This window comes from Phodopus roborovskii, unplaced genomic scaffold, assembly GCF_943737965.1.
Source record: "Phodopus roborovskii unplaced genomic scaffold, PHOROB, whole genome shotgun sequence".
NCBI classification, from domain to species: Eukaryota; Metazoa; Chordata; class Mammalia; order Rodentia; family Cricetidae; genus Phodopus; species Phodopus roborovskii.
In genome coordinates, this window is record NW_026126629.1 from 6,527,829 (window position 1) to 6,541,023 (window position 13,195).

Sequence of the window (13,195 nt, forward strand, 5' to 3'; positions counted from 1 at the left end):
CTCTCCCTCCTCCTCTCTAGCACATCCCAGCAAGCTGCTCCCTTTGCACAGCCTGATTGGCTACTTGTGTGAGCAGTTGCCAACTCTGTCTAGGAGGAAAGCCCATGCTGTCAGCCAGCAGCACAGATTGCTGAAGGAAAAATGACACAACTCATCCTCTGGGCAGAGGTGCAAATTAGTACGTATTCCACCACCCCTCCTCCGCAGCTGATGGAAGAGGGTGGAAAATTTTCCATGGAGACTGCAGACTTTTCCTCACCGTGGTGTCTGATGATCAAACACGTCCTCATGGCTCTTAGTCCACATTCATTCCTGGCTCCCTGTTCTCCGACATCAAAATGACTTCAGCAGGCCCTGTGGATGAACATATATAAGAATTGGGCCTCAGTTTTCCTCTGAATAGCCCTGCTATGAAGTAAGATTCCTGAAAGAAGGCACTGTTCAGCCAAGAATCTAAATCTCCAGATAAATGACACCATGGTAAACACACACACACACACACACACACACAAAAACCCACACACCACACACTATATACAGCACACACACACACAAAATACAAAAAACACACAACATACACAGAGACACATACATGCAGCACACACACACAACACACACACACACACACACACACACACACTGCATATTGGTGCAGAATGGTTGTGACATAGCCACATTCCAGTCATCCGAGGCCTAAGGTTGACCTAACCACTAGGAAGGAACTCTGCTCCGACATTCCTTTCTCAGCTTATGACATTCATTGTTCCTGTCAACTTCAGAGACTGTCCCACTTGGATTCCATTTTATTTTTTTCAGGAGGGTTTCACTATGCAGCCCTGGCTGGCTTGGGACTTGTTATGTAGACCAGGTGGCCCAATCTCACTTGGATTCCATTTAACAGTGCTTACTGAGCTCCCGCATTGAGCAAAGCACTGTGCGGGGCTCTGGGAGAATACAGTAATTTACAATGTGCAGGATCTGCCTTCAGACGTTTATGGTTTAGACTGAAGTGGGAGCTACCAAAGCGGTGCATGTAAGGAGACCAAACGGGACTGGCACAGAATAGTAACATGGTGGGGGAGGGGGACTGGAAGGATGCCCAGACCGTAAAGGGAGGCCAAAAGCATGAAAGCATCAGGTAAGTAAAAGTATGGAGAGAAGGTTGCTCAGAGCAGGGGAATTTTAAGGAGGGACAATGGACAAGGTGGAGTTTTCGTCTATGAATCAAGAAGTAGGAACACTTCCCTGCAGTAGAATCCACACTGGTATGTGATACCAGCTGCAGGAGGTAGACAGCCCTATCCCATAATGCACAGCTCAGAATTCCCACCCCTCTTATTTTAAGGGATATATTCTGAAATATTTTGCCCTTGTGACTTCAAGGATGCATATTAATTGTTAGTATCTAAAGTTAAATTAAGGTCACTTATCCTTAGTGTTAAATTGTTGGTGTTTCTGGAATTGAACAAACATTTCCAGGAGCAAAGTCTGGGTGTAAATGACATTCCCATCTAACAGCTGGGGAAAATTAGAGACAACTTTCCTAGTCACACAGGAGAGACATTTACTCCTAGCCTAACAATTCCTCCATCGTGTCTTCCTCACAATTACCTGCCATGCAGGGCAGGATTCCGGACTTCTTCTTTATATTTCCCTAAGTAGCTGGGTTGTAGGTCTTCAGGATAGGGAAATAGAAACCTGTCACTCTGTGACACGTCCTTCTAACCTCTCTTACTCTTGTTTAGACATTTCTTCTTCTTCTTCCTCCTCCTCCTCTTCCTCCTCCTCCTCTTCCTCCTCCTCCTCCTTTTTCTCCCTCCTCCTTCTCCACCTCTTTCCTCCCTCCCCTCCCCCCTCACCCACCCCTCTTGTGACTCTGGTGAGTTCTTTCTTTGTCTACAGCCTGCAGGGTGAGGGAAAGCTCAGAGCCTGGACAAACCAAGTATGATTTTGTGACAGCCTGGCTCTAGGCATTCAGTCCACAAGGAAATGACATGTGCTTTTGAGTTGACTTCCAAGTGTACACCTGGCCTTGATCACCCAGTCTCCAGACACTGTGTGTGTTGATCTTGGGGTGCAAAGCAGCATCTAAGTAACCATGGAGATAGGATTATAAACACCAGTGAGTGTGCCAGACTCAGGTGGCTAGTCTCAGTTAAAGCAGCAGGGTTGATTCACCTGGACAGATGATGAAAGTGTTGTCACCAGGTCTGTCACTCTGAGTCAGATGGCGGTGCTTCACAGTGAATGACCCCTACTGAATCCATTTCATTGACTACTTTATTCTTTATCTATGTCAGAACCATGAACCGGGAGCTGCTATGGGGCAGTGGATGCTCAGGCACGGAGACAGCAGTGGGCTGGTCCCTCACCTCAGATAACTAACCCTCAGCGAAGGCTGATTGACTGGCATTTATAAGAAGCTGTCAGAGCAAAAGCTGGCAAGTCCCGGACAAACAGGAACAAGGTAGTTACCCTACTGAGGGAGACCTATAACAAATGCATAATAAAATGTAATAATTTCAAAAGGTGAGAGATAGGCATGGTGGCTCAGGCCTGTTAAAGCATTTGGGATGGATATGTGTGTGTGTGTGTGTGTGTGTGTGTATGTGTGTGCATTTCAACACTTACCTGTCAGGGCAGAACCCATGGCCATGAAGGCAGTTTTCCCAAGGTGAGGCTTATCCATTGCACTTAGGATGTTCTGACACCCTCCAATTTACCCCCAAATGTGGGAAACTTGACTACATAATTTGTTGTAATGGGGGACTTTGTTCATGTTTTCCCCAAAGAAATAAAATTTGATAAAACCTTCAAATGGTGATAAATGCATTAAAGAAATACATGTACTGATTGGCGCTGGGAGGGACTGGGGAGGGCCTGAGGAGGGACTGGGGAGGGCCTGAGGAGGGACTGGGGAGGGCCTGGGAGGGGCTGGGTAGAAGCTGGTGAGGGACTGGGGAGGGGCTGAGAGGGACTGGGAAGGGCTGGGGAAGGCCTGGGAGGGGCTGGGGAGAGGCTGGGGAGGGACTGAGGAGGGGCTGGGGAGGTCCTGGGAGGGGCTGAGAGGGTCTGGGAAGGACTGGGGAGGGCCTGGGAAGGGCTGGGGAGAGGCTGGGGAGGGTCTGGGAGGGGCTGAAGGTGTGAGGAGATGGCCTGAAGTACCCTGAAGCCCTGAAAGCTGTGGGAACAGGGATAGACTATACACCTGAAGGAACCGCAGGCTCCAATGAGGCTGGAGAGGACACAGCAGCAGGCAGGCTGTGTCTCCCAGGCCTCTGCAGGGTCCTACTGATGCACCAGCAAACTCTCATGCACTATGGCTGCTTCTAGTCTAGGGACTTCCCACACTAGCTCCTGCGTTACATTACCCTGTTTTCGTCACTGGTGAGAAACTGAGGCACAAGAAGGTATGAGAATTCTATGATCAAACAGCCAGCCAGCCACCAGAGACGGTGGACAGGCCTCCAGCTCAAGTGACCTAGCCACACCCTCTGCCTCACACTACCTGCTCTTTAGAAGACGGCCTAGATCAGATTCCACTGTGGCCCAAACCCTCCCTTTGTGCCCCACCTACTCCAGATCCATGTACAAATTGTCAGTCTGTGAGTGGACTTGCTGCTACTGGAAGTATAAGGGCACATTGACACGCCTGCCTCCAGCCCAGACAGGGCTTCTCTGTGTAGTCCAGGCTGTATGGACCAGGCTGTCCTTGAACTCTGAGACCTAGCTGCCTCTGCTCTGGAGTGCTGGGGTTAAAGGAGTGCACCAGCACCACTGTACAGCTGTCTTTTTTTTTTTAAGATTTACAAACATTTCTGCGCATGCGTTTCTGTGTGTGCACATGTGTGCCACATGTACACAGGTACATAAAGAAGCCTGAAGAGGGCATCAGATCTCCTGGAGCTGGAGTTATTATAGCCAGCTGTGAGCCATCCGACACAAGGGTGGGATCCAAACTCAGGTCCTTGGGAAAAGGAACCAGCACTCTTATCTGTGAGCTTCTTCATGATCACCCTCAATGCCTGTTTTTATGCCTTCCTGGGTGCAGCAACCATCATAGCTACCCAGCTGCCAAGGCTGTTATATCTGCAACCAAATTACTTGGTAGGGTACAGTTGAAGGTGGGCTTTCTTTACCATCTCTAATAAAATGTTTGCGCAGTCCTGTATGGGGAAATGCAGAGCTACAGCAATGAAAATGAACAAGGATAATTTGTGTGTTGGCATTTCCACAATAGAATGTCAAATATTTCATACTCAGTGATGCTGAGCCGTTATAGTTCACTGCTATTCCTTTTATGAAGTGCTTTGTGTTTGCTTTATTATTAATCTTAAGTGGTGTGTGTATATTATATACTTTCTTCTTCAATGATATGTTTCTCAGTATTTTAAAGGCTGTCATAAAAATATAGATGTCTTGAGCACTGAGACAATAGAGTGTCAGGTGAATGAACAGGTCGTTGTAACTGAGCTTTCTTCCTGGAGACATTCCAGCTCACGCTGCAAGCAATGACATCTTTTTCGTCATGTAAGGGACTTGGTTGCTCTTTGTAGAACATGGTAATTAGTTGATTTTGGCTCTTTTATCTTCTCTTCTTATTTTTATTATTTTCACCATTATTATTTCATCTATTTGAGACAGGGTCTAATGTAGTCCGGGCTGGCCTTGTAGCTGAGGATGGCCTTGAACTAATGATCCTGATTCGCAAGAGCTGGCATGACAGGTGTATGCCACCTTGCCTACCCTCTCCTATTATGTTTAGTATTCTTCTTTGTGCAGAATCTTTCCAAATGAATGGTGAAAAGGGGTTTGATAGTTTTAATTATCCATTTGACACAACCTGATTCACAATCACCTGTGAAGAGTGCTAAGGTGGGGTTTCTCTATCTTAGGTCACCCTGTTGGCATATATGAGGGGGATTGTGTTGGTTACCTTAATTAATGTGAAAAGACCCACCCTAAAGGTTTCCAGTGCCTCTGAGAACAGCCAAGATAAAAGGGCATGAGGACATGAAAGAAAGAAAGAAAGAAAACTTTTCATGTTTTCATGGCTTGGCCTTCCCACTGCTGGGTTCAACTATCCTGACACTGGAACCAGCTTCTTTGGACTTCCAAGGTGAGTAGCCATATGGTTTCTAGGAATCCAACCCAGATCCTCTGGAAGAGCAGACAGTGAGTGATCTTAACCATCTCTCCAACCCCCTGGCCTTCTGATGTGGACTGCAGACCAGCAGCTCTCCAGGAATCCCGCAGGCCTTTGGTGTTAGAGTGGGACTATTGAGGTACCCAGCCTCATGGACTGATCAGTTACCAGGTTCCTGGCTGGCTTCTCTGATGGGAAATAGCCAATGGTGGATTGCAACAACTCATTTTGTAAGCCACTCTAATAATCATGTATTCATCTTTTTTAGTTCTGTTCCTCGAGAGAACCCCCACTAAAGGATAATAAGAGCCCAGGTTAAACCGGAAATCATCACATTTGAAAATTATTTACTTATCTGTGTGTGGGTGTGTGGGTGGGTGTCACTGGTGCCATGGCTTGTGTGTGAAGGTCCGAGGACAACTGTAGAAGTTGATGCTCTCCTTCTGCTCTGTGGGTTCTGGGGATTGAACTCAGACCACCAGGTTTGGAGGCAAGCACCCCCACCCTGCTAAGCCACCTCACCTGCCTGAGTCCTCACATTTTAAGAGTACTCATAAATCACATGCTGTGAAATGAGACGAGAGACACAACATCAGCTGTATGTTAGGCTTTTGAATTCTTTTCACTTTGGTAGTTTTTTATTAGCATTGTTAATTGTACACATGCCAGGATTCTGGGTGCTATTTCCATACACATTGACTTGCACTGACTAAGATCATTACCCTCTTCTACCCTTTCCCTATCCCAGTCTCAAGGGAATCCTATTCTATTTTCAGGTCAACTTCAAAGAATATATTTGTTTTATTTTATCGAGACAGGGTTTATCTGTGTAGCCCTGGCTGTCCTAGAACTCACTCTGTAGATCAGTCTGGCCTTGAACTCACAGAGATCGTCTTGCCTCTACCTCCTGAGTGCTGGGATTAAAGGCATGCACCAGCACCACCCTGCTCTAATTATGTTTGATTATGTGTATGGGGGGGGGCTAGGGGAAGTGGCTATGTGTGGGCCTGAGCACAGGTGTCTACAGAAACCAGAAGCACAGGCTACCCTGCAGCTAGAGTTTCCAGTGTTGTAAGCCATGCCATGTGAACACTGGAGGTTAAACTCTATTTCTCTGCAGAGCAGTATGCACTCTTAACTGTTTTGGCTTCCACATACCATTTTTTTTTTTCTTTGCTCTTGAAGAAGGTAAGCAGCTGGTCAAGAGCACCCAGGCTTGATTCCCAGCAGCTGTCTGGCTGCTTATAACCATCAATAAGTCTAGTTCTGGGGACCTGTGATCTCTTCTGGCCTCCTTGGGCCCTGCTTGCACATGGTTCACAGCCATATGTACAGAGAAAAATCTATACAAGAAAAATTAAATTAAAATAAAAAGAAATGGGAGGGGACAGGAAGTATGGGGTAGAGCAATCAGAGAAACGGGCAAATTATAACAACTATAATGACATACGTGTGTGAAAATACCATAACGAAACCCATTACTCTGCATAATAATAATAATAATAATAATAATAATAATAATAATAATAATGAAGAAGAAGAAGAACTAGCTTTTAAGCCAGGTGTTGTGGTCATGTATACAGTCCTGGAACAGTACACAGGAAGCTGAGGCAGGAGGGTTAAGAATTCCAGATGGGCTATAGCATGAGACCCTGTTCACAAAATAAAAAATAGCAAACAGAAAAAAGAACAGTTTTAAAAGTGTTTTAAAACTTCCTTTTATGAAGGAAGGAAGGAAGGAAGGGAAGAAGGAAACAAGGAAGGAACAGAAGGGGAAGCCAGGAGAGCTCTATAAAAAGCTTTGGCATTTCCAAAGACCCTCAAAAGCAGAAGTGAGGTCCTCAAGTCTCCTGTGAACTTGGCAAAGACTACACGCAGTTTACTCAATAGCTCCTCAAATTCACAGCCCGAGGTAGAGGCTCCCAAGGCTGTCCCTAGGATAGTGGCTAAAAACTGGCTTATGTTTGGGGAATTGCCAAAGAGATCAGGCAACCACAGAAGTGGGTACAGATACCACAGCTGTTATCAGGCAGTTCTTTTAACTCTTGCACACAAAGAGAGGAACAAAGTCCCTTCCGTATCCTGGGGAAGGCTATCACCTGTGATCTGCTAACTGAATGCCTGGCATTTAGGCCATAGACTTGGAGCACAGGTGTTTATAACATGGCCCCACACAGTCCTGTCCTGATAATCCCCAGGCCAAAAAGTGAACACTACTTTATATGGCAAAAGGTGTGACTAAGTTGAGGATCTGAAGGGGAACTTGTCCCGGATCAAGATGGACCTTGATATACTCAGTCATCCCCATAGCAATGTGAGAGGGAGTGGCTGTCACAGATGGAGGAGAAAGTGACAGGAAGGCAGAGGCACAGAACGGAACTGTGAGGCCACAGCTAAGGAATGCCCACCCCTGGCCACTAGAAACCCAAAGAGGCCAGAACCCCCAGAACCTCTCAGACATGGGGCCTGTGGCTCCTGGCTTCATTCTGAGCATCTAGAACAGTGAGAGGGTGAAGGTCTGTCTGTGGCCTTCAGTTAACTAAGCTTACAGCCACTTGCAATGCCAGCAGCAGGAAACCGTGGTTAACGGGACTGGAGAGCTAAGGAGAAAAAGGAAGGCTTCCTCTGTTTGCATGCTTGGTGTGATGACTTGTTTTAATGTCATCTTGTCACAACCTAGAATCTTCCCTGAAGACTCTTCCGAGGAACTGCCTAGATCAGGTGTGCCGGTGGGCACGTCAGTAGGGCGTTGTTAATTGATGTGGGGAAATTTGCCTGCTGCTTGTAGCACCCATGTGTTTGGGTCTTGGACTGTGTACAAGTAGAAAAAGTGAGCGAGCTCTGGAAATGCATGAGTCTGTTCTCGCTCTACTCTCAACTGTGATGTGGATTTGATGCTTCAAGTTCCTGCCTTACTTTCCCTGCAGTGATGGACTTTAACTCGAAACTGGGAGCTGAGGTAACCCTTTCTTCCCCAAATTGTTTTTTGTCAAAACTTTTTTTTTTTTTTTAAATACATACCACTTATGCCTGGACTGCCAATGCTACCCCAGTCCATGACAGTTTATCTCTAAACAACAGAACTGAAACTAGAACACTCAGGGAGACTAGATCCCCCTCTGAAGTCATTGTACAGGTGTTTTCAGTTGGTAAACAGCAACGACTCCATTGGTGGGAGAATTCCAAGACAGCCTGTGGTCCACTTCCTGGTATCAGCCCTAGTTCCTGCACGTAGCATGGTAAGTGAGTGTTTCAGGTACCTCTGAAGTTCCTAATTGTGGGGTTCTAACCTAACCAAAGCCCTTTAGACACAAAGGGTTTTCTCTGATTGGTGGTAGAGGAAGAGCCATGAAGCTGTGCTCCTGTTGGTCTGGGAAAAGGCAGTGTCTATGCTGTGAGTGGCTCTTCTCTGACAGCTAGCAGGAAGGTGGGCACTTGAGTGCTAGAGCCAACAGGAAATGAATTCTGCCCACAACAATATCATGTAGCGGACTGTGGTACTCACACAAGAAATAGCCTCAGTGAATGCCTTGCATTCCTTGGGAAAGAACCTAGTCCTGCTCAATAAGCTAGAAGCTGCCAAGTTAGCGGCGATTTGTTCCATGGCTATTGATTACATACATACATACATACATACATACATACATACATACATACATATGTCTGTATGTGGGACTGACCTGAATGGGCAGGGAGAGTGCAGAAAGAATTGTACCCATGGGCCTCTCCTCCTCATTCTCAATCTTTTTCCACCCACCAAATACACACCACTTACGCCTGGACTGCCAATGCTACCCCAGTCCATGGCAGTTTATCTCTAATTTACCAAGGCTGATCCTGAAGAAATAAGTTCTTACTCCAGCAGAACATATATGCAGGAGGAAAATCATGTGATATATAGAGAATAAAGGCATCTATTCCCAGATGGATTTTCATCTATAGACACACACATACACACAAATCTCAAGGGCAACACCACACAGTATACACACACACACATGCACACAATGCCACACAAACACACACATACAACAACCCACAAACACAACCCCATAACACACACACACACACACACACACACACACACACACAAATGCCCAAAAGTACTCTGTCTATCTTCAAGGGAATACCCTCAGAGACACGCACCACTCTGTATAAGAGCAGAAAGTCCACACTGGACTCAACTCAGAATAACTCCAGCACCAGGAACTTCCTGTATGTCTGGGCTGGCCAGAACCCTTTGCTACTCTCAGATTCTTTTATGTGTTTTTCCTGAGCTTGATGACATATATTTCCCTTGTTCCTCAAAAGGCTGATTTCTTCTCTTTAATGTTTCAGCTGAAGTAAAGTCTTCCCCCAAGATGCTTTCCCACTAAGCTGAATACAGTCTGACCTCATCCTTCCGCACTGTCAAGGCACTTTTCACAGCTTGTAATTACGTATTGATTTCTTTGTCTTCATGTTTGACCACTAGACTATAGCTTTATGTATTATTCAATACTGTTCGGGTTGCGAACAACAAAATACCCTCTTGGCTTGGTCAAACTATAGAAAAGAGGTGCGTTGTGGAATTCAAAGAAAATCCCTGTCTCAGCAAGCTCAGGAATGATGACCACTGTTGGAGTCTTTAGAGCCTTGCTTATAGCAACAGCCACATTCGACATTTGGGTAGGCTCCGCTGACATTTCAAGTTCTCCAAGCATCTGTCAGGTCAAGTGAGGACATCGCCAGACATTCATTCCTACAATGGGCCAGTGTGAGGTCCAGAAAGCATAGCCTGCATAGCCCAATATGCTCTTATCAGAAGAGGTTGGGTGGAAGAGGATGGGGAGGGAGACTGATCTGGTCAGGGAATAGCTGAGCCATACTGTTCATCTAATGTGGCTTGTCTGAGATCTTGGGTTAAGCAGCCTCACTCTCCTGATTTCTTCAGTTTCCTGCTGTCCTTGTATGTCTTAGAGGACACCCCTCCCCCGGGAGTCAAGGTTACCACTGCATTAGGAAAACAGGTATACAGCAAGCCATCCTGTTGGATCCCACAGGGTAGAGTGAGAGAAACCAAAGGGCAGTGTGAATCCTGCTTGGCCATTGTGACTTTGGTCAAATTGCTTTGGCCTGAGGCTCAGTTTCCTCATCTGTATAATGGATACAACTCTGTATGTACGCATGTAGACACGTCCGTGTGTTTGTATGTGTAGTGAGGCTAAAGATACTTGCCCCTCTTGTGAGACCTGGATGACAGCCTCAGAGGTGCCCCACCTCCAAGTATGGGAACATTGCTGTAAATGCCAGAGAGACTGTCCCACTACGTCACTGAATTTTATTTTTTGCAACCAGCCTCATCACATAGACAATCCAAATAGGCATTTCTCCATTTGTTTACCAGTGACCCCACCAGACGAAGAGGTCTAAGAGGGCAGGAAGCCTCTTTTAAGACTGTGTTTCTAAAAATCTAGAACGTGACAGCTGCTTGATGAATTTTTTTTTTTGGTCTTTGTTTCTTTTTTAAAAAAGAACATTGCTTACATTTATGTCTTAGTTGCATTTCTATTGCTGTGATGATTGCATTTATGTCTTAGTTGCATTTCTATTGCTGTGGTGATTACATTTATGTCTTAGTTGCATTTCTATTGCTGTGATAAAAACACCGCGACCAAAAACAACTGGGGAGGAAAGGGTTTATTTCATCTTACAACTCTCAAGCCACACTCCATCAGTTTGGGAAGTTTTGGCAGGAACTCAAGGCAGGAACCTGGAGGTAGGAGCTGAAGTGGAAGCCATGGACGGATGCTACTTCCAGGCTTGTTCCTCATGACTAAATCAGTCTGTTTTCTTAGGGAAGTCAGCAGATTCTGCCCAGGGATGGCACCACCCACGTGGATTGGGCCCTCTCACATCTTCCATTAACCAAGAAAATGCCCACAGGCTTGCCTGCAGGCCAATTTTATGGAGACATTTTCTGAATTGAGGTTCTCTCCACTCAGATGACTCTAGCTTTGACAAGATGACAAAACCAAACCAACAATAAAACTAAGCAGCATAATTTACTCATGAATGGGAGCAGGGCAAGCCTGTACCACCATACCAGTGTGAAGGTCAGAGAACACCCTGTGGGAGTCAGTTCTCTCCTTCTACTATGTGAGTCTCAGGGATTGTGACAAGCTAGCCTGTCTCCATTTGGGCTTAAAGGCACCTTTTAGCAAAGACAAACTAAGGTCAATCCTTTTCAATAGGTTAATATGACCACCTTGTTAGGCCCACCTTGCAACCATGTCTTTGTTTCTGGAGCCTGTGTAGGACTAACTTGTTATGCTTTTGTTTTGCAGCTGTAACCCTGCCTATTTACCTACCAAATCCCCTCTTCCTTACGTCCAGTGCTGATCTCCTGAACCCCTCCTTAGAGAGAGACAGTCTGTGAACATGACTTAAAAAGTTTTCTTTCATTAATGAATTGCTTACTTTACTTAATTTGCACAATTTGAGTCACTGCCCTTTCTCCTTGCATCTTTGGGATTAACAGTTGAATGCCAATCCTTGGGTTAACTTCTCACTGGTGTGGATAAGTACTTTTGAGTAAGTGGATGCTGGGATGAATAAAATGGGACCAAGAGGGAAGAGAAGAGAATGTAAGAGGTGTCATGTTTGGGACCATCTTGTGTGTGTCTTGGGTTGATGTGAGCACTGTATCTCTCTCCAGACTGCACACTATGAATTTTCACCTTCTACTTTATTATGGCTTGGCATCAGCCCTCAGTAGCTTCCGTTTGAACAGTCCAGCCTGGACTCAGCAGGGATACAGTACAGGGAAAGAAAGGACAGGTTGGGAGTGGGCGACAATAGGGATCTCCAGGGTGGTCTTCTGCTCCTGGGAACTAGCAATTTTCTTCCTACTTCCTCACAGGTGTGAGGTAGAGACACTTAGCATAATCCATGCGGCACACAGTAGGTCCTCCAGGAGTGCCAGTTCTAGAAATTAGTTCAAGACTAGCTACCCTCGTGGTTTTTAATTACAATCCTGCAGACACCTGCTGGGTGGGTGTTGCGGTTTGACTGCCTGTTGGAGTGCTGGCAGTTCTTTTGTCAAGGCTGGGTGGTTGGGATTTCCTGGAGCCCTGGAAATGCAGACCTCGGGGTGAGCAGTCAGTTTTGCTGTCCTGCGGGCTCTCCTGAAATCAAGTTCAATAAACAACTGAGTGCTTGGCAAGCTTGGCCTGCAAACCCCCCCCCCCCCAACCCGGCCTGGTTCTGTAATTGAACACACCCATTTGAGACCCAGGAAGCCCAGGCATGCACCACATCTGAGTTTCGTGGTAAATTGTGTGTGTGTGTGTGTGTGTGTGTGTGTGTGTGTGTGTGTGTGTGTGTGTGTGTTCCGTGAGTCTGGTGAATAGGGGATGTGTGTGTTTTCTCGGAACTTCAAGTCACATGCCGGAACTACAGGATGACTTAAAGGGCATGTGCCAGCTCACCTGTCAATCCCAGCTCTAAAATTGCTAACGAGATGTTTTTACTTTTTAAAATCACGAGAAAACTGCACGACCCCAATGGGATTGTCAGGCTCCAGAGTTTCAGCAACCCATTGTGGTTGGGGGAGGGGAAGAGAGGGGATGATTTCAGGTAGATTTCCTTGGCTGAACCTGCCTGTGAGAACCTGGGGAAGAGGGAACTAATTTCCCCTCTGTAAAATGATAACAATAACAATAATATTAATCACATTGTTACTGTTATTATTTGTGTATCTAAAATGAGTATGAAATGAGTTAGAAATAGTGCCTGACTATAGTATCATTCAGTATTTATCTCTTTTCCTCTTTCTCTGACTTCAAAATAAATAGCTTAGCTGATATATGACTTTGATTTCAGAACCCCCAAACTCACTGACAGACCACAGTGAAAAGTAGCTCTCACTTTGAGTCTCCTTTCCTTTTGGATTGGGTTCTAGTCCCCTTTACATCCATCCAGACAATCATGACAAGTACATATTTGGAGTTTTATGTATGCAGCTTTAAAATGACAGATGGTGGCACACAACACATTGGTATAACATGA

The 13,195-nt window shown here is 45.8% G+C and overlaps 1 non-coding gene across 1 annotated transcript; it reads left to right on the plus strand.

Annotated features, from left to right (window-relative positions):
• Window positions 1–2,623: 2,623 nt before the first annotated feature.
• LOC127238333 (U1 spliceosomal RNA) lies at window positions 2,624–2,790 on the plus strand. Its single transcript, XR_007835918.1, has one exon. It is a non-coding gene; the product is annotated as a U1 spliceosomal RNA (small nuclear RNA).
• The last annotated feature ends 10,405 nt before the right edge of the window (window positions 2,791–13,195 follow it).